The sequence below is a fragment of the Panthera leo genome, chromosome A2 (assembly GCF_018350215.1).
Source record: "Panthera leo isolate Ple1 chromosome A2, P.leo_Ple1_pat1.1, whole genome shotgun sequence".
Lineage (NCBI taxonomy): Eukaryota > Metazoa > Chordata > Mammalia > Carnivora > Felidae > Panthera > Panthera leo.
In genome coordinates this window covers 160,119,577-160,140,551 of record NC_056680.1, presented here as the reverse complement: position 1 = coordinate 160,140,551, position 20,975 = coordinate 160,119,577, and the positions used below count along the sequence as shown (strand labels likewise).

At 46.4% G+C, this 20,975-nt stretch overlaps 1 long non-coding RNA gene across 1 annotated transcript; it reads left to right on the top strand.

Annotated features, from left to right (window-relative positions):
• Positions 1–251: 251 nt before the first annotated feature.
• LOC122212956 lies at positions 252–19,637 on the top strand. The gene is made up of 4 exons (XR_006199373.1): positions 252–405; positions 4,058–4,247; positions 9,043–9,171; positions 19,161–19,637. It is a non-coding gene; the product is annotated as an uncharacterized LOC122212956 (long non-coding RNA).
• The last annotated feature ends 1,338 nt before the right edge of the window (positions 19,638–20,975 follow it).

The window sequence follows — 20,975 nt, the reverse complement described above, 5'->3', positions numbered from 1 at the left end:
TAGAGCCTCCCTCGCCCTCGGGAGCCTCTGAGGACCCGGCTTCCCGCCACTTCGGACCTCGCGAGGAGGGGGTCACCTTTTTTAGGTTGGGGGCACCGGAGCAACCGCCCCAGAACACCCTGGAAGAGAGGGTCTTGCACCTCCGCCCGCCCCTCCGCTGTGCGCGCACACACCACACAACGCCCCGAACCAGCATGGAAACACCACCGCCAGGACACCCGGTTAAGAAGACGCCCCCCCCCCCACCCCCGCAACATCCCCGAAGGGCCGTCGAGCAAGTCCGGGCCGGGCAAGAGGCCCCGAAAACCGGGCACAGGCTTCAGAGAAACGTGTCGCGGGTTCTCGAGCCCCTCTGCCCCCGCAGGCCGTGGCCCGCAGCGCCTGAAAGCCTGCGCTTCTCTGTGTGTGCGTCTCTCTTTAAAATCGTTTCTAAAGGAAAAGCTAGCGAGGCTCCCCTAGGTCAACTCTTTGACCAAGTCTCTCTTGGCAAACGACCGAGAATCACCTTATCATTAATCTGGGTGGGGGGCCAGTCAAGAACAGAATAAGGATTGACAGGTGGGGATGGGGTGAGGCGATTAAAAAAAATACTGTTTTCAGGTGTAACCCGGAGTCCTTAATGGCATTCGGTCGGGATTAACTGTCACTTGGGTACTTGAAACACGCTAAACGCTAATTTTTGGAGCATCAAGAGCCCCTGGGCTTCCTCTGCTGAGAGAGGGTGGAGAGAGCATGGACTTGGGCTCAGTGAGGGGCTCCTGCTTCAATATCACGGTTCCCAACATGCCAGAGAGCTGGCTGATTCCATGACCAAGAAAGGATTTCCAATGATCCCAGCTGGGTGAAAGATGCGGGCGCATGTCACTTCCCGTTTTGCTTCAAACCAAAACAGGACGGAGATTCTAGGACCCCCTTGGGGTCGAAATCCTAGGCCCCGAGCAAAAGCTGCCCCTCAGAGTCCACAGTTTGTCCTGAGTAACATGGGTTTTTCTTAGAAGTATCCCACTGGTAACGCGTGGCTCCCTCTACTCGAAATGTGGTCTTTTGTCAACATCTAAGTACCTTCAGAAGTACCGCATCTGTAGGGGCGCCTGGGTGGCTCAGTTGGTTAAGTGTGCCACTTCCGTTCAGGTCATGATCTCCCGGTTTGTGGGTTCAAGCCCCGCATTGGGCTCTGCTCTCGCAGGGCAGCACCAGCTTGGGATTCACCGTCTCCCTCTCTCTGCCCCTCCCCCCACTTGCACTCTCTCTCTCTCAAAATAAATAAGCATTAAAAAATAATAAAATAAATAGATTACCCCGTCAAAAGAACACTTCGATGTATTTAACAACTTTTTATGGGCCTGCCATAAGATGGACGCTAAAACTGGGAGGCTTGACCCTGCGGAGGATGGTTTCCACTATACCTATATGGCTTCTTTGATATCATCATTTCTTCCCCTTACTGGAGCCTGTGCTTTCCTCCGACAACGGTCTATCTCATTTCCATCTTCCTAACCTGTGTTCTTCAATGTTAGCATTCAGCATGTTCTCCTTGTCTTTGACCTCCCACTGCTAATATACCGGCCAACTCTCCCTTTACTGTTCGTTTTTCCCATTTTCTACTTTTCTTCGGTGGAAGTATTTCATCCACCTACACCACCCTCTCTACTTCTCCCTGCCTCGGTGCCTGGTGGTTAACTGGCTTGTATCGTTTACTTGCCACCCACCTGCGCTATCATTCTTAGCCGGTTAAACTATTCCATTGGCTTTTATAGCCACTTTACGACCAGGCTGCGTCTACACATCTACTTGAGGCGGGTAACCTTGACTTATACCTAATAGATCAAGGGCGTCTACTCTCTTTCCACTCCAAAAAATCCTTCCTCCAACTTTCTCCCCCATCTCAGCAAAATTGATGGCCGCCTTTCAGATGACACGAAGTTTGGAGGGATGATTACCTGGCTAGATGTCAGAATCAAACCTCAAAATAGTCTCGGACTAGAACATTAGGTATAAACCAGTGAAATAAAATAGAACTTTACAAATCTAAAGCCATATGATGAAGTTCAAAAAGCCCAAGTTTTTGATTCAGGCAGACCCTGATTTATACCCAAACGACTCTCTTTTCCTCTAGTTAAGCCAACTGTTAAATGGGGATAAAAATACTTACCTCCTAAGGTTGTTGTGAAGGGTAATGCGTTTATAATTCCTGCATAATTCTTGAAACACCAAGTATTGGTTCCCTTTCTTTCCTTGTCTTCCATAAAATGTCTTCCATTTTCTAAGTCACAGGGACCTGAAAACTCAAAATTCTGACCTGTCACCATCCCGGACACCATCCTAGAGAAATCTTTTGTCTATTTTCGCTCAGTCTGTGAGAGCAGGAATTATCATAATCATACCCATCTTCCAGCGAAGAAACCCAGGACTTAGAAAGTAGGCAATTTGCTCCAAATCACTCAGCTTGGTCAATGGCATAACCCGATCCAGTGACTCCCCGGTCCGTGTGTATCCACTCTTTCTCTAAGATATTTTCCCACGCTAGAATGTTCCTTCAACATCGTTTTCCTGGTTCTGATCTCTTCTCTCTCCTTCCAGCCTGCGCAGTGACTGGCTGCAGATTGTTCTTTCCCGGCTGATAGCTTTGCCCTCGTATTTTGTCCTTTCAAACTTTTTAATACACACCCTTGCTGCCCTCCGTTGTTCATAGGGTTGCTCTGACCTGGCACTTAAGGTTCACCAGAATCTTGTCCTAACTTACTTTTCCAAATGTATTTCCAGCCACCTCCCAAAAGGAAGTCCTAACTTCATCCAGTCTTGTTGGGCCTATTTGTTGGCCCATAAATACCAGCCTTAAAGCACTACTTCTGAGGGCTTGCTTCCTCCTTGAACAGAAAAATTTCCCTCTTCCTTTCATACGTTTGCAAACCCTGCTCCCATTTTGAGCTCACATCCCCTTCTAGGAACCCTACTTTGCACCTTCTACCCAGGCTTTTGTGATCTCTTCCTAATGGCCAACTTCTCACAAGTGCCTTTAAACTAGATGGTCTGTGCCTTGGGTCATGCAGTATTTCTTAAAGTTCACCAGGCCCCTCAGCATTGTCCCTAAAGAACACTGAAGAATATTCAAACATATATGTTTACTGATCCAATGAAAGGGTACTGCGCCACTGGACTAGCCATATGAGCTATTCTTTCTTTTTTTTATTTATTTATTTTTTTCTTTCTTTCTTTCTTTTTTTTTTTTTATTTATTTTTGAGACAGAGAGAGACAGAGCATGAACGGGGGAGGGGCAGAGAGAGAGGGAGACACAGAATCGGAAGCAGGCTCCAGGCTCTGAGCCATCAGCCCAGAGCCCGACGTGGGGCTCGAACTCACGGACCGTGAGATCGTGACCTGAGCCGAAGTTGGATGCCCAACCGACTGAGCCACCCAGGCGCCCCGAGCTATTATTTCTAAGACATGCGTAAGGAATTAGCCATCCAGTGCAAAGTAAGTTCACTTAATGGGATGGTTCCCCAAACTGCCTTTGCTTCAGAATCACCTGGGGACTTGAATACTGATTTTAGGGCTCCTTCCAGATCGACTGAGTCCAAATTGGGTGGGCAGGGGCAGGGAGGGAATTTGAAACTGCCAGAGTTTGTTTACATCCTGGCTTTACTACTTATGATGTGGGTGACTTTGAGCAGGTTACTTAATCTCTCTGTGCCTCAGTGTCTTCATCTATGAAAAGGCGGTGATAAATGTTCTCATAGGAGGTTGTTGTAAATTACATACTTAATAAACATAACCGATGATGCTGATGATGACGACAAAGAGAAAAAAGAAAGAATTGCCCAGAGCTAATCTGGTGACTTGAGTTTGGGAACCACTGATCTAACGTTAACGTGTCAAATTGTATGACCTTAAAACTTCTGGTATTAGCATTAGGACATATTACAATAAGTCTTATTTTGAAAGAGCGTATTTTAAGGCAGAGGAGCCAAGTAAACACTTTTCAACGAAATTCGTTTACTTAATCCAAATCATGAGATGTATATGATGTGTGATTTTTTTTTTTTTTGGAAATACCAGTTCCTCTTAGAAAAATAACTACACACGTGCTGTAACTACTATACAGCTTCAACCAGCTCAGTTTTCAAAGGAAGCAGGAAAGAGATGGAATGATATCAACATTTCTTCCACTGAGGACAAGTCATACATCCTTGAAGAAACAGATTTTTAAATCCTCTACTACTGTAATTCACGAGAAAAGATGCTAAATGTAAGTGTATATAAGTCGAGAAGCAGAAATTTACTGACCCAAGTGGCAAACTAAATAAGTCTGAATGGGAAACATCGGAGAGGTAGCCCCACCTTCTCAACTCCTGACTTATAAATGACCTATATAAACAAATACACAAAGGCCTTGTTTTTTTATTACCTGTAAGTCCACCAGAGATTTGTGGGATCCGGCTCTTAAAGACTTAAATAGCTCTAAGAGTCATTCGCACGTAAGGATTAACTACTTCAATCAGGTTGCTTTTTTTTTTTTTTTTTTCTAACACGGATCAGTCAGTAGCACCTCAAGAAGGGAAAGCTTTGGGCAAATCAGGATTCAAGAAACAATGAGCACCTTGCAGCAGGGCCGAAGGCCTTGAGGCCAGAGGTTTTGGGGAGAGGAGCGTAAGCAAAAGCACAGAAAGGGAAAACAAGATGGAAGTATTTAAAAACCGTCCAGCTTCAGATTTTGCATATTGAGAAGTCCTAGGCTGCTTACTTTGGGGACCCATAAGCCTGAAAATACCGTGGTAAGGTAGTCATGAGGTATGAAGGTCTTCGAGGTCTGACCTGGGAGACCTGCCCCCCATTGTAACATTCTGTGAGGTTGGGTCACATTAAATTACAACTCATGTTCAAGTGATCCGACCTAACCTCTATGAGACAATCATTCGGAGTTCCAAAAAAATGTCCTGAATCACCTCTCCCAGGAAGCCTTCTGTGACAACCCAGGGCATTAGGTGCCTCTCTTGGGTGATTTTTTTTTTTTTTTTTTTTAATGTTTAAAAAACATTTGAGAGAAAGAGCATGCGCGAGCAGGGGAGGGGCAGGGGGAGAGGGAGACACAGAATCCAAAGCAGGCTCCAGGCTCTGAGCTGTCAGCACAGAGCCTGACACAGGGCTCGAACTCACAAAACTGCAAGATCATGACCTGAGCCAAAGTCAGACACTTAACTGACTGAGCCCCCCAGGCGCCCCTTGTGAGATTCTTTTCCACCATACACTTAACTGTTATTAAATAATTCATCAATATTACATTATAATTCTCTCCTTCTCTATCTCCAGCTCCCTCCCAGGCTGTGAGCTCCTTGAATTCAGAGACTGTGTGTTTTTATTACCACATCTACAATACTTAGCCTAGTGCCTGGCACATGGTATACAGAAAGAATGATAGGAGCCTAACTCATGGATTAGTTAGGATAGTTTGTACTCTGAAACCCAATCATGCCCCTTTCCTGCTCAAAGAAATAATTCTCTGTTTCCTGCTAAAAGAATGACACGCACCTCATTTCTAACCTTAAAACACCCTCTACACTTTGGCTTCCATGGATCTATCCACACCTGTCCTTTCCGTTTTCTTAGGCATACTGAGCTGAATCCAGCCTGGGCTCCTGCAAATGTCCAAATAGGCTCCGGGCGTTTCTTCATGCAACTACGCTTTCCCTTTTGATTGCTTTTCCCTGGTCACTGCTTACCCAAATACCTTACCCACTGCTAACCCTCCAGCCTTACCTTGAGCACAACCCACCCACACTGCTAAGGGCAACCTTCTTTACTCAAAGTCCATTGATTTAAGTGTTCATTGCATCCAAAAAATATTCTCACAGAAATATCCCGAATAACGTTTGCCTAAATATCAGGGTGCTATGGCCCAGCCAAGTTGACACGTGAAAGTAACGTTTGTAAGCACTGAGCAGGGTATCCTGCACAGAGCAAATAGCCATTTTTATATCTTTAGAAAATAGCTTAGACTCATCGCCTCTAGTTGCTTACTTCTGGGCACTCCTCAAGGCGACTTTTACCCACCGATTTATTCTACCCACCTAGTTAGTTCAACAGTTTCTCTTCTGCATTTGTTCCTTGAATTGCCTGCCCTCCCCTCTTGAAACTAGTCATTCTTTGGCTCCCAAGCCCCTATAGTCTCATGGTAACTTTCTTCATCCGGCTCCTTCCACTCGCCCCTTGACCGTGAGTTCCTGAAGGTTTTATTCCTTGTGATCTTTTCTTGCTACCTGCTCTCTTTGTGCAGTCTTGTCATTCCCAGGGCGTCAGTGGTCAACTGTATCAAATTATCACCTCCAACTCAATCCAGGGATACACCGAGGTTTATGAGACTTGATGTTTATGCAATTTGGTGGTGGGGGGGGGAGGGCGTTCTTTTACAAAATTTCTGTACTAAGATGGCTAGCAGTAACTTAACTAGACACTGAAGCCGTCCAGATGTAGCCCATTAATCCCCAACTACGGGTGTTCTTAACTCGGCATCCTCCTAAACAGGTTCGCCCCATGCCTGGGGCACTCCGGTGCCCTTGGATCTGAGGGGAAGGTCAGTGGGAAGGAGGAGGGGTGGAAGGAGGTAACAGTCACGGTTTGGATCAATGTCAGCTCCAACCACCTACCTCTGAAAGGCTCCCAAACACACCTGACCCCACGAATAATAAAGAGGCGGGGTCTTTATAAAGAGGCCAGGGGCCTGAAGGGTTCACGTATGGGAGAAGCCCCGAAGCTAAAACTTCACGACCTTCAGGAATGTCCACCTCCACCTCTGTGTTCAGCCTCGATGTCCCCCATGCTCCAAGTCGGTTATTTCACCTGTGAGGAGACGCCTCTACTCGAATGTCCCTCCTGTGTGAAATCATTTGGCCTCGGACAAAGCCACCCTTTCTTCTTTCTTCTCCCCCTGACCCATCCTGTGTCTTCCGTGTTTCCCATCTCTGGAACTGAAAGCGCCACTCACCCAGTCATTCAAGGGAGATGAGTCAGTAGTTTTTCCTTCTGCCCCCTTGTTTTCACCCCATATCCACTTGTTCATTAAATCCTATCAACCTGAGGCCTGTGTGAGCTTTCATTGGGACCACTGTGGTGGCCTCCGTGCGGGCCTCCCTGCCTCCTGTCTCTCCTCATTCATCCCCCACGGGGCCACGGGATTATCTTTCTAAAATAGGTAATGACTTCCTCGGGAAGCAAAACAGCACGGGCTCTGGAGCTGGACGCCCTGGGTTTAAATCTTGGCCCCACTGCTTCGCGGCCGTTTGGCTTTGCAAACGTTATGTCATCGGCTGACGTCTCCGTTTCTTTGCCTGTAAAATGGGAAGAGCACACACTTCCCAGGATGGTTTTAAGAAATAAGTTATAGTGTGCCAGGGTGGGGGATATCGGGCCCAGAGCAAGCATCTGCTATGAAGTCGCCACTGTGTGGCTCTCCTGTGACACACGTCCGATGATCTCACGTTCCGTAAGAAGAGCTTCGGCGATCATCTGCACGACGTGCCCTCTGTCTCCCTTCCCGGCTTCCACCCCAGCCCTAGCCACATCTCCCCGACCTTGGGCTACAGCCACACTCCCCAAGCAGGCAGATCTCCCTGGGAAGTTTAGGGACTGCTGTTAGGGTTCTTTGGTGCGAGTGTCCTCCTTCCTTCCTCTTTCCTGAAGAAAGCTGAATCACTCCCCGGGTCCCTGATTTCATGCCATCTTCCCTACGAGGCCCCCTCAGCCTCTTCTCTACCCTCTCTGTGTCCTGATGTTTTTTGCGTGAACGTTGGCCACAAGTCCTCCGAGAAATCTCCTCTCCCCCCGAACTTTCTTCTTTGATTGCCAGCAGTGGGGTTTCAGTGCTGAGCCACTATTCCTGTATTTTCGTATGTAATGGATGTTGTACAAAGCGTATCTTGGAGTATTCCAAGTTTTTCTTGGCCTACATCGGAGAGGACATTCTAGTCGTGAATGATGGAGTGCGTTTTCCAGGTCATACGATGTCTGCGCCAGGAAAAACTTGAGAGCCCATCGGCACCATTTGTTTATATGATATATTTTAAAGAACAGCTGTTGTAGTTAGATAACATGTACAGAGAATTTAGGAAATTCCAATGACTTTAGAGCCTGGTTTTCTGGGTCTGGGAGGCCAGTTGCTTTGACTCCATATTCGCTTTGGGGAGGAAAAAATCAGGGCTAAATGGACGCTAAAGAGCTAAAGGAGGCTGCAGCCTGGAGTCCTCGAAGGACAGAGAATACCCAACAAAGACATTAGACTGCCATTTTATGAGGGAAATAATCCCCTGCCCATGAATGGTCTCTGGGGAACGGCAAGTGAAGAGACCTTTTTTGGAATTTGCATGATCCCTCTGACCATTTTTTAAGAACGTGTGTTTAATTTAGACTTGGAATCTGGATGAGGAGTTCCTGGCTGGGGCAGTCGTGCTGGCAGATCAAGTTCAGAAACCAAACTCTTGTTGAGTGAAGGGCTACAGTTCAGTTTTGCTGATAATGTCACAGAGACTTGGGGCAAGTGTGGCTCTGTGAGCTTCAGGGGTTAATCAAGGGAAATTCTGGGATGGAACAGGAATTACAGACACCCCCCGCCCCCCAGAATAACTTGCTTGGGGAGCAACAGCTAAATACCCAAAATAGACACTCAGATTTTCCTCCCATTCAGGAAGCCCATCCATCTCTCCATTCTTTTTTGGGGGTGGGGGGAGGGGGCAGAGAGACAGAGGGAGAAAGAAAGGGGGTTGGGGGTGGGAATCTCCAGCAGGCTCCACGCCCAGCCCAGGGCTCCATCCCAGATCCCCCGAACCTGGGATTATGACCTGAGCTGAAATCAAATGTCAACTGACTGTCAGCCGACTGAGCCAACCAGGCGCCCCTTCTCTCTCCCGTTCTTTCTTTCGTCAATGATACTTTCTTTCATTTCTCCCTCTAACCGTTCTCACCTTTTACCAGAAGATTAGAACTCGGTAAATATCCAGCAATGTGCTCCCCTAGTTGTTAAAAGACTGCTGACTTGTGTGCCTTTAAATTAGCAAATGCTACTTGGACGGAGCAGAAGGATTGCCACCTCCCAGCTACCAGCAAGACCGCCTGAAAGAAACTGGCAATGGGATGAAATACACTTGGAACCACAGACCCTTCAGCTTTCCTGATAGAATTAGGTCAGTAGATGTAAAGAGTGGATGTAAAACTCTAATGGTCAAAATAAACTGAGCTTTTTTTAAATCCCAGGGTATCCACGGTTTTGAAAAGCAGAGTAAAGCATTTACTGTGATGTGTTTCTTGAGGAAGCACTTCACAAACCACTTGCTAACTGACCTCCTTTCTCCCCCTGCGGCTAAAATACTACCCCGTAGTTCAGACCTGGGAAGCAGGGGTGGCTCTTCCCTTGCACAAAGCGGGGATCCGCGGCGGATCAATCCCCCTGAAACACTACAGCAGGTGAGTTTTTGCAGCCCCGCCCTCAGTCTGAGAAAGGCCTTGGGAAGACGCAAGGAAGAGACGCCCGTGGGAAAGAGACAGACTCAGGTGTCCCAGCCTGGGCCTAAGATGGGGGCACAGAAGCGGGAAAGCTTCCAGAAGGGGCCCTGTAGCTCCTCCCTCCTGCTCCCCTTCGGGCAATGCTCCCCAGAACAGATGGACATCTTGCATCATGGCCCCTGGCCAAATAATCTTCTTCTTACCTAGGTCCAGAGCTCCCCCCACCCCCTGACCCCGCACCCCCGCCAGGGTTCTCTGCACCTCTTACTGTACTTAACATTCTCTGGCCTCCCGGGCTTTGGGCACAGGGGCTATATGCGCAGGGCACTCGGTTGCACTCTTTGTCCCACCTTTCCAGGCTCACTTCCCACTTGGCTCCTCCCACGCACCGGGCTACGAACCGGGTAAACATTCTTGCACTTTTTTTCCCTTCTGGCCTTTGCTCATTCTGCCTGGGATGCTCTTCATACTTCTGGGTCCATCTGTTGCAATCCTGCTTGCCTTTCAAATCCCGGTTTACTTATCACCTCTTCTGACTCCTCAGATCCCCTTGGCTGAAATTAATCTCCTTCTCCTTTGTGTTCTAAGCACGTTGCCTGCGCCTCTGGGATAGACGCGGATTCTTGGGAGTCTGTGTTTCTGCCGCACTAGCCTCCAGGCTTCCCCATCTTTCATCCTCTTAACCTGGTCATCCAAGTTTTTAATTTTGATGATGTGCAGTGCATTAGACTGTCCTCTTTTTTTTAATTTTTTTTTTTTAACGTTTATTTATTTTTGAGACAGAGACAGAGCATGAACGGGGGAGGGTCAGAGAGAGAGGGAGACACAGAATCTGAAACAGGCTCCAGGCTCTGAGCGGTCAGCACAGAGCCCGACGCGGGGCTCGAACTCACGGACTGTGAGATCGTGACCTGAGCCGAAGTCGCCGCTCAACCGACTGAGCCACCCAGGCGCCCCTAGACTGTCCTCTTATGCATCATGCTTAGGGTGGGCCGAACCACACCTTCTCCAACAAGACCCGAACGCCTTCCAAGCTTGCCCTTCCTTGGGTCCTCTCCCTTCCGCCGAGGCACCACAAAGAGATTCCTTCTATCTTACAGCCTCCCTTTCATCACAATTAATAATTCTTTATATTCAGCTTCCCTGTTTAACCTGCCCTGTGGCTTCTATCTCCTGAGCAGACCCAGACTGCACACTCGGTCAGCCACGACTGACACCTGTCGGGGTCCCTTCTCCATTTATGCCACAATGCTCCCAGTCATAGCTCTGAGAGCTGTAACTTACGCATCGGTGTGAGTGAAGTCAGCCTGTTATGGTGGAAAGCTCCAGGACCTTGAAATAAAAAGCCCAGAGTTTCAGTTTGGCCCCTACCATTTACTCGTTGAGCAATATTCAACAGGACACGGGCCATCTTGGTCAAGTCACTTTATCCATTGCACCTTACCAGGAGACAGACTCTGATGATCGTGCTTCACGGCTTTGATGTGCCGGTGAAATGGCGAGGTGCGTACGACAGGGTTCATTCCTTATGATGTTCCAAACAACTGGAAATCATTTTCATTTAACCTTAAGACAAACCATGGAGCGAAACACCATGACTCCTGCTGGGTAAATTTCAAACACAGGAAGAGTGGAGGATTTCTTCCGAAATCATAGCACAGAAGCAGTCTCCCTGGCATAACATCCATCTAAAATGCTGCCTCTCCCCAAAGACTTTAACAGATACGCTCCCAATAACAGGTAAAATAATGATTCTTGACTTTATTTGAAAGACAAGGAAAAGGAAGCTAAATATAATGGAAATATTAGAGAAGGAACATTGCTGTGTTCACATTATTTAAGATTTCTTGCTGTTTAGGGGCACCCTGGGTGGCTCAGTCAGTTGAGCATCCGACTTCAGCTCAGGTCATGATCTCACGGTTCGTGAGTTCGAGCCCCACATTGGGCTCTGTGCTGACAGCTCAGAGCCTGGAGCCTGCTTCAGATTCTGTGTGTGTCTCTCTCTCTGTCCCTCTCCCCCTCATACTCTGTCTCTTTCTCTCAAAAATAAGTAAACATTAAAAAAAATTTAAAAAAAAAGATTTCTTCTGTTTAGAAGGTCAACTAGTTAAGGATACATACATGTGAAAGAACAGGGACACATTAAATGTGTTTTTGGCCCAAACTTCTGAGTATGGAATAATTGTCATAAGATAAGCATGATGTCACAACAGATCTTTAAAAAAAATTTTTTTTAACGTTTATTTATTTTTTGAGAGACAGACACAGTGCAAATGGGGGAGGGGCAGAAAGAGAAGGAGACACAGACTCCGAAGCAGGCTCCAGGCTCCGAGCTGTCAGCACAGAGCTCGATGCGGGGCTCAAACCCGTGAACCATGAGATTATGACCTGAGCCGAAGTCGGACGCCCAACTGACTAAGCCACCCAGGCACCTCTTAAATCAGATCTTAACAAGTAATTTTTAGGGGCGCCTGGGTGGCGCAGTCGGTTAAGCATCCGACTTCAGCCAGGTCACGATCTCGCGGTCCGTGAGTTCGAGCCCCGCGTCAGGCTCTGGGCTGATGGCTCGGAGCCTGGAGCCTGTTTCCGATTCTGTGTCTCCCTCTCTCTCTGACCCTCCCCCGTTCATGCTCTGTCTCTCTCTGTCCCAAAAATAAATAAAAAACGTTGAAAAAAAAAATTAACAAGTAATTTTTAGAAACTGGTGATTGAAATGTGTCAAAAGGAATGCAAAAAACAAGAAAACAATGTTACAGAAAGGATTTCTCAAGAATTTCTGAATGTCTGAGGCAACTTTAGTCTGGGTTGCAATGCTGTATTTTAGTTTGGTTGAAATATATACACACTTAATGGGCAGAGAATTCAATATGCTAGTAAATAATGTACAAAGAAAACTCCAAATTACAGCTATAAATATGATATTCAGTATGCTTAGAATACTTTTTATAAATCATGACATAGAGTATATTAAGATTATTTTCAATATGATTATCTGAAAATATCACTTTGTTGAGATATGAATTTTCTGAATGTTAATTTTTCATCGTGACTGGTATTCTCAAAGAAAATAGTAAGAATGCAAAGAGTTTGTCTAATGTGAAAGTCAGCAGCGATGTGGCTTTTACCAAAGTCAGTGGTCATCCGTTAACACACATTACCTATATGGGTACGATTGTATAATATTTTATCTGCTTTCACGTCACTTCTCTGCATTCAAAGAGATGTCAACCTCTGACCTGTAGCAGTCCTCAGAGTTAATGCTCCTTATGATGATTTTACTATGCGTCCACAAAGTGTTTTATACTCCTCACTTTAAGGGGTGGAGCCATATTCCTCTCCCTCTAAGTGTGTGCTCAACTTAATAATGACTCGCTTCTAATAAACTGGAAGCAACACGGTGAGCCTCAGGAGACTGGGTCACAAAAGCCACTGTGGCTTCTTCTCGCTCTCTTGGATGGCTTGATCTGGGGGAAGTTGGCTACCATTATTGTGAGGAGAGCTCCACGTGGTGAGAAGCTGAGGTCTCCTGCCAGTAGCCACGTGAGGGCACCATCTCAGAAACAGATCCCCCGGCCCCAGTCAAAAGAAGACATGGTCTCTCCGCTCTTGGAGCTTACAAGAGAGGGTGAACTGAGTAACCACATAAATATATTTGTAAACTTCGACTGTGATAATGGCAAGGGAGAAGGACAAGGTGCTGTGAGGGATTATTACTGGGCGATGAATTGGCGGTGGGGGTGGAGGGAGGGCTACCTCTTCAGGGAAGTCAGGCCTGCTTCCTGAGGGATCTGTCAGAGTCGAGAAGGAAGGATGTAGAGGAGTTAGCTGAGGGGGTGGGGGGGGGGGCAAGAAGGCTGTTTGCAGAGGAAACAATGGCTGGGGGCTCCATAGTGGGAGTGTGGTATTTTCAAGGCACTCAGAGAAGGCCAGTGTGGCTAGAACAGCGAGAGCAGGAGACAAAGCCAGAGAAGGGGAGAGATGCCAGACCACAGAAGGCCTTGGAAGCAGGCCCGATGGTCAGCCAATCTGTACCAATATGGCCATGCTGTCATTAAGACAGTAACATACTTCTGTACAGATGATAAATATAGCTGCTACGCTGAGCTACTCCAGTGTTCCCCCACCCCCTCCATGAGTCCCGCTGCCCAGCCCCTCCTCTGGATTTTCCCCGTGATCCAGTAACCAGAGAGTAATGCCTGGCATAAGGGGGCAGGAAATGCAGATTCTTAAAATGCTGATCCAAGATGCTGGCATCTGTTCTGATGACCAGTACCTGTGTAGTATTACTTGTTAAGTGTCTGGACAGCTTTTGATATGCTCCCTGCCTATAGGCCAAGTAAGAAGTTTGGTGTTTAATTCAAGGACGATGAGATACCTTCGGAGAAGAGGCCATGATCACTTCCTCTTTTGCTCACCATTGTACCCACAGTGCCAACCCAGTGACTGGCACACACTAGGTGACCCATAAATATTTGTTGAAGAAATGAATGAAAAGCCAAACTCAGTACCTTTCCTTCTCAAGCCCATTCTTTCCGAATTTCCCATCTTGGCTAACGGCATCATCCCCCAGGTGCCATAGCAAGAGACTTAGGGATCATCCTAGATTCTCCTTCTCTATTCCATCATGAAGGGAGACACCAGATCCTGTGGGTTTTATCTCTTTGAGCCGTTACTGGCCCGGCTCAGGTTGTGTCATTTCTTGTTTGGACCAGAGCAGACGTCTCATTGTGTCCACTTTTCCATCTGCCTGCTCCATGCTTCCTACTGCCCAAGTTCAAAGTCCCTCACGATCTGGGTCCTGCTCACCTCCAAGGCCAGTTGTCCGTGACGACTCATCGTGTGTCTCCTGCCCTCTCGCTTTTCCTTGAGTGGGAAAGAGCGAGGCTGGAAACAACGCCAGGTTCGTTCATCTCTATTCTTAGGACTCAGCATCATTTCTGGTGTGGACAGGGCAAACACACAAACGTTTGTGGTACTGAATGGAGATGAATAAGAATTATTTTCGTCCTGGACGCACTATCTGTCACAACAGCGGAGCGTGGTGACGAATGTTGGTAAGGATGCCAATAAGTCATTACGAAGTGGATGAAATTATATTTATAAACTGAATGTAATACATCCCGCAAAGCACTGACATGAGAGTCGTTATGATTTTAAAGTTTTCTTTTTTTTTAATTTTTAAAATTTTTGGAAAGTTTGTATGTATGTATGTATTTATTTTGAGAGAGACAGAGACAGTGTGAGTGGGAGAGGGACAGAGAGAGAGAGAGAGAGAGAGAGAATTCCAAGCAGAATCCCGATGGGGAGCTCGAACCCACAAAACTGGGGTTCTGTATTCTTCTCACTCATGAGATCATGACCTGGGCCAGTATCTAGAGTCGAACGCTTAACCAACCGAGCCACCCAAAGTTTTGATTCTTAAAGGCATCCCTGTTGAACCGTCGGGGAAAGTCGGCTGTACCAAATTGCATTGTCTATGTCCTCTGGCTATTGGGGCAATTTGACTATGATTTAATAATAATGTGTGTGCGTGCACGCGCACAGGTTTAGCAACATTTGTGAGTTTCACGTACCCTTTCTTAAGTTCCACATTGACACCATTTTTCTGTTTCTTCAAATTGCTGTCAAATCAGAAACTTGCAAACTTCTAATTACTTGTTTTTATTTGCTGCTCTGAGAGATTGTGTTTGGAATTAAAATTAAATTTAGGTATAATTTAAAGTGTGGCTAGAGCAGGCCATGGGCAAAAACGTATGTGATTCCACATGAAATGGGAAAAAATGACGCCAGCAGGTACCATAGCAGATGCTGCCTTCAAAAGGGACCACATTTCCATCTGTTGAAGGCAGCTGGCCCAACAAGACTGGGAAATAAAAATCGAAAGAAGAGGCCTTCAGATCTATGGTCTAAATCTCCTTTAAACTGGGAAACTCCAACCAGAAGCTGAACAGCATAATTTTAAGAAGCGATTTTGGTGAGGGGTGGGGCATTGTCTGGGGAACAGCTGAAGTCTGAATAAGACACTATAATTATAGCATTTGCAACCCTACAACTTTTCAAATATGTAGTGTGAACAATTAAGATGATTAAGTGACAAATGCCTCAGTTTTCTTACCAGAAAGCTGACTTTTGTCTAAAGGTAAGTAAAATGGCATCAACCGTGTCAACACGGATCCCCACGTTCAACTTGAAAATTGCCTCTGGGATGAAGGTGCTGCCTTAGCCTCTGGTCATTTCTCTTCCGATAATCAACATAAGGCATTGGCTCACTGAGGCCACCTCCTTGGAAGTCACCTTTGCAAAATTCTGTGAATGTATCAAGTTTGGCCAGCGTTCATGCTGTGGGCAATGAGCTTACAGGACTGGCTGAGAGACAATTGTCACTATGAATTTTATTTACAGGACAATCTCAGCTTTTGGACCTGATTAATTTGCACAGGGCCTAACTTGCCTTTTACCATGACACCGTCTTTGTGAAAACCAAGTCAGCATTTTTGATAAGATTTCAAAGTGAAGAAATAATTTCCGGTCACACCCTGAAGGGCTTAGAAACACCATTTACACACATATTATTATCCTGGTTATCACATCACCATTGTCTTTTCATAAAACAATTTCTTTGGGGGGCGTCTGGGCAGCTCAGTCGGTTAAGCATGTAGACTTCAGCTCGGGTCATGATCTCGCAGTTCGTGGGTTCGAGCCTTGGGTCAGGCTCTGTGCTGACAGCTCGGAGCCTGGAGGCTGCTTCGGATTCTGTGTCTCCCTCTCTAGAGACACAATGTCTCTCTCTAGAGACAGAATGTCCCTCCCCCGCTCATACTGTCTCTCTCTCTCTCTCTCAAAAATAAACATTAAAAAAAATTAAAAAAAAAAAACACAAGTTCTTTTAGTAGCTAGTAATTTGCCACTGTACGTCAGTTTTCACATCAATACATGTTTGTTAAACACATTCTATGTGCTTAATACTATGCTCAGCATTGTTGGGGATAAAAAAAATAAACATTAAGGAGGCAATAATGTGTTTGGCAGGATAGAGCTCTCTCCCATGAATATTTTTGTAACAAAATGAGAGAGTATATAATCATAGTGTATGTAAATGGTGTTGTGATGGAGTACGGCGGAAGTTCAAGTGGGAAATAGCCATGTGCTCTGGGGTAGTGAGGACGGACAGGCTTTCTGGAGGATGCTTGCCATGTGGATGAAAAGGCAACTTCAGTCCTTTCAAAAAAATTACAGTCTCGGGGCGCCTGGGTGGCTCAGTGGGTGAAACGGCCAACTTCAGCTCAGGTTATGATCTCATGGTCTGTGAGTTCAAGCCCCGCGTCGGGCTCTGTGCTGACAGCTCAGAGCCTGGAGCCTGTTTCAGATTCTGTGTCTCCCTCTCTCTGACCCTCCCCTGTTCATGCTCTGTCTCTCCCTGTCTCAAAAATAAAACGTTAAAAAAAAAAGTTAAAAAAAAAAATTACAGTCTCGGGGCGCCTGGGTGGCTCAGTGGGTGAAACGGCCGACTTCAGCTCAGGTCATGATCTCACGGTCCGTGAGTTCGAGCCCTGCATCGGGCTCCGTGCTGACAGGTCGGGGCCTGGAACCTGTTGCGGATGCTGTGTCTCCCTCTCTGCCCCACCCCTGCTCGTGCTCTGTCTCTCTGTGCCTCTTGAAAACAAATAAACATCAAAACAAAAAATTACAGTCTAGACTCGCACCAGTTTGCGAAGGACTGTCCTGCGTTTAATTCTAATTATTGAGATCAGCTTTTCTGGAGGACCGAGATAGGAGCAAAATACTGAGAAGGCCCTTTCCATCCCTGCAAGTCCTTGGGGTCTTCAGGATGTCCCCTGGGCTGTCCTGTTCCAAACCACCAACCCTTAGGACTGAGGCTGCAGAAATACTCAGGAACTCTTACCGCCAGCTACCATGGGGCATAAACACACACACACACACACACACACACACACACACACACACACGATTTATGTGTCTCTTGATGCTCCAAGATTTCCTCTCAAAATACGTTTTTGGCAAGGACAAAACTCTTCTTTTGCATTTCCTCTGCTACAATACAACCAATTTTCCATTTGCACTGAAATCTTCCCTCTCGCTTGGAAGAGACATCTACTGTCTTTGCTGCTCAGCATCCATTCTCCCTAATTCTGGTAACAGATGACCTCTCCTTCTGCAGTATTTGCCCACTGGTATGTTACAGCTGGCTCATACTGGTTCACGAGAGCCAAATTATGAAAATATTAGGAATCTGGCCAGCTCGTGGTCGGACACAGCCATTACTTACCATTAAATTCTACACACTTGAGATTAAATACATTATATTTAAAACAAAGGCAGCACGTGCTCAAAACTCGTAAGGTACTAATTAACTGTATTTTATTGTCATTGATCTCCAGGTTATTTACGTTTATTTGTCTGTACGGTAGAAATATTACCTCATGGGTGTTCCTGCACATCTCGTCCCAACTCGGTGCTCTGGGACCACCTGGGGAGAGCTTGAGATCTACCGTGGAAACTGCTAGGCTTTACAAATGAGGACGCTATTCCCCGCCCCCAGAACCGGTTGCCAAATATTTACCGGCACAGCACTGGGTGTCCCCCACTGTGCCCAGCTCAGTTTATGTGGCTCAAGTAGTGGGACCACGTGTTCCCGCCCCAGGAATGGAGACAAGCCCGGAACAGCGTGCAGAAACTATTCCTTGGGCGTCCCTAAGTTAGTAGGATGTAAGTTAGGAGCAGGTGATAGCCTGTTTGTCACCACAGAGAGACTGGCTGAGAAGGAAACCAACACAGGAGAAAGCAAGGTGGAAAGATGGAAACCGATTCTTTCTGTTTTTTTTTTTTTTAAATTTGTTTTAACGTTTATTTATTTTTGAGAGACAGAGAGAGATGGAGCGTGAGCAGGGGAGGGGCAGAGAGAGAGGGACACAGAGAATCCGAAGCAGGCTCCAGGCTCTGAGCTGTCAGCACAGAGCCTGACGTGGGGCTTGAACTCACGAACCGTGAGATCGTGACCTGAGACGAAGTCGGTGCTTAATTGACAGAGCCACCCAGGTGCCCCAATTCCTCAACATTTTTAAGACTTGAAACTAAAAGAATACGCCCAATTTGTGGAAAGATCCCTGGATTAGAAACCCAGGGATTTGTTTTCCAATTCAGAATTTCCCACAACTGTGGGCAAAACATCTCACTTCTCTGGGCCTCAGTTTCCTTTTCCGGATTAAGATGCTGAGGCTAAATGAGTTTGGTAGCGCCTTCCACTACCCCACATTCTAGGATTGCATTTTAAACACATAGCACAGGGGCACCTGGGTGGCTCAGTCGGTTGAGCGTCCGACTTCAGCTCAGGTCATGATCTCACGGCTCACGAGTTCGAGCCCCGTGTCAGACTCTGTGCTGACAGCTCGGAGCCTGGAACCTGCTTCCAATTCTGGGCCTCCCTCTTTCTCTGCCCTTCTCTTGCTCGTGCTCTGACTCTCTCTCTCTTTCAAGAATAAATAAACATTAAAAAAAAACCACATAGCACAAAGTATTTTTTCTAGGATTCTCAAATCTTCTCTCACCAAAGCAAACAAAATCCTTGGATAAATTGTCACAGTCTAGAAAGGCTCATATTTTCTTTCTTTCTTTCCTTTTTTTTTTTTTTTTTTTTTTGTTTGCAACCCAGGAGAAAGTGCTAAGAGGTGAAAACGGGAATACACGACAAGAGGCTTCACCCTGAAAGAAGACGGAGAGTAAGAGCCTGAGAGATGTTTGCTGTGCGGGAAAGAAGCTTCTCACTCTTCCTTCAGCAGCCTGTGAGGCCAGGTGCTAATTAAATTAATAAAAAGGCATTTTGTTCAAACATGTGCCCCACACCTGCTGTGTCACCAGGCACAGGTTGCTTGCCTGTTGTGACAGAACAGTTTTACTGCTTAACAATGAAGGCAAAAAGCAAATAGCGCGAGGGAGAAGTCGAATTGTAGCCAATATGTCCCTGATTTCCCCAACAAATGCCTATTAATTTGGGATGACACATTAGGAAAACACTCATTTCGAATTTGACAATTCTCAATTATTTAGGGCGTGACAGTTTTGTTTAATAGTTACTGTAATTACTAGAAATAACATCCTGTCCTCACCCAATTAAGGACGAGGATGATAAATTGAGAAATTATAGCTTATAAAAATAAAGCTTCGGATACAAACAAGGAACGCATTCATCTCTCCGTGATGATGCTCTTTCCTGAATGGTCTGGAGGTCATTTATCGGCAGTCATTTTAAGAAGTTCTAGTAACATCTCGTCTTCCATCTGAAAGCAGATACCTGGGTTTTTGTTCGAGGAAGATACATTGAAAAAATCCTAGCTGTAGCTACATTTTATGTTAAAAATGGGCATACCCCGATATATTATCATTAGATTTCGTTGTGAGAGACAAAAAAAAAAAAAAAAATCCAAATTAAGGATTTATTTCCCACTCATCTAGAAATCGGGGCAGAATGTTCGAGTCCTGCCAGAAGGCGCTCCGTGGTGTCCAGACCAGGCCCTTCCCAATTCATTGCTCTGCTGTGCGCGGCCTCTGCACTCAGGCTGATCTCATGGTTCCAGATAAAGTTGTACCCAACTTCCTCTTATATCTTACTGGCAACGCTTCACCACATGACATCATCACTAGCAGGTGGGGACATGAGGTCCCTATTCCAGGCAGCCGTGCACATAGCTCAGAATTGCGTGTTCTATTACTGTAGAGCAAACTATAATTAATATAGTTGCCTATTAATGTAGGGCAAACTCTTTCTGTTAAGGGCCAGATAGAAAATATTTTAGGCTTTCTGAGCCCATGGCCTCTGTCTCAGCTACTTAACTCTGCTGTTGTGTGTGAAAGCAGCCACAGATGTTACACATATGAACGCTCGTGGCTGCGTTCTAATGCCACCTTATTTATGAGAACAGGCCATTGGCTGGATTTGGGCCCCAGGCTGACCCTTCCTAAAGAAGACGAATAAAACGGGCGCCGGGGTGGCCCTGTCGGTTCAGTGTCCGACTTCAGCTCAGGTCACAGTCTCACGGTTCACGAGTCCGAGCCCCGCGTCGGGCTCGGTGCCGACGGCTCGGAGCCTGGAGCCTGCTTCGGAGTCTGTGTCTCCCTCTCTCTCTGCCCCTCCCCTGCCCGCGCTCTGTGTCTCTGTCTTTCTCTCAAAAATAAATAAACATTAAGAAGATGGGTAAAACAGATCCTGGGGAAAGCTAGAACTTCTACACCAGGTAGCAGAGATATTAGCAACATTAACTTTGGCAAGTCCCTTCCTCACCCCCTCCCTCCCCACCCACCTCCCCTTTCAGTATGGTTAGTGCCAGTAACTAATTTAAATCAACAAAATGACGCTGTGCAGGGCACATTTGCTTAAGGCTCTCGTTGAGAGACTAGTTGGTAAAGTTCAATTATGCTTTTGTTTGTCACGCTGACTGTTCTTTTACTAGGCAAACCTCCTGCCTTGTTT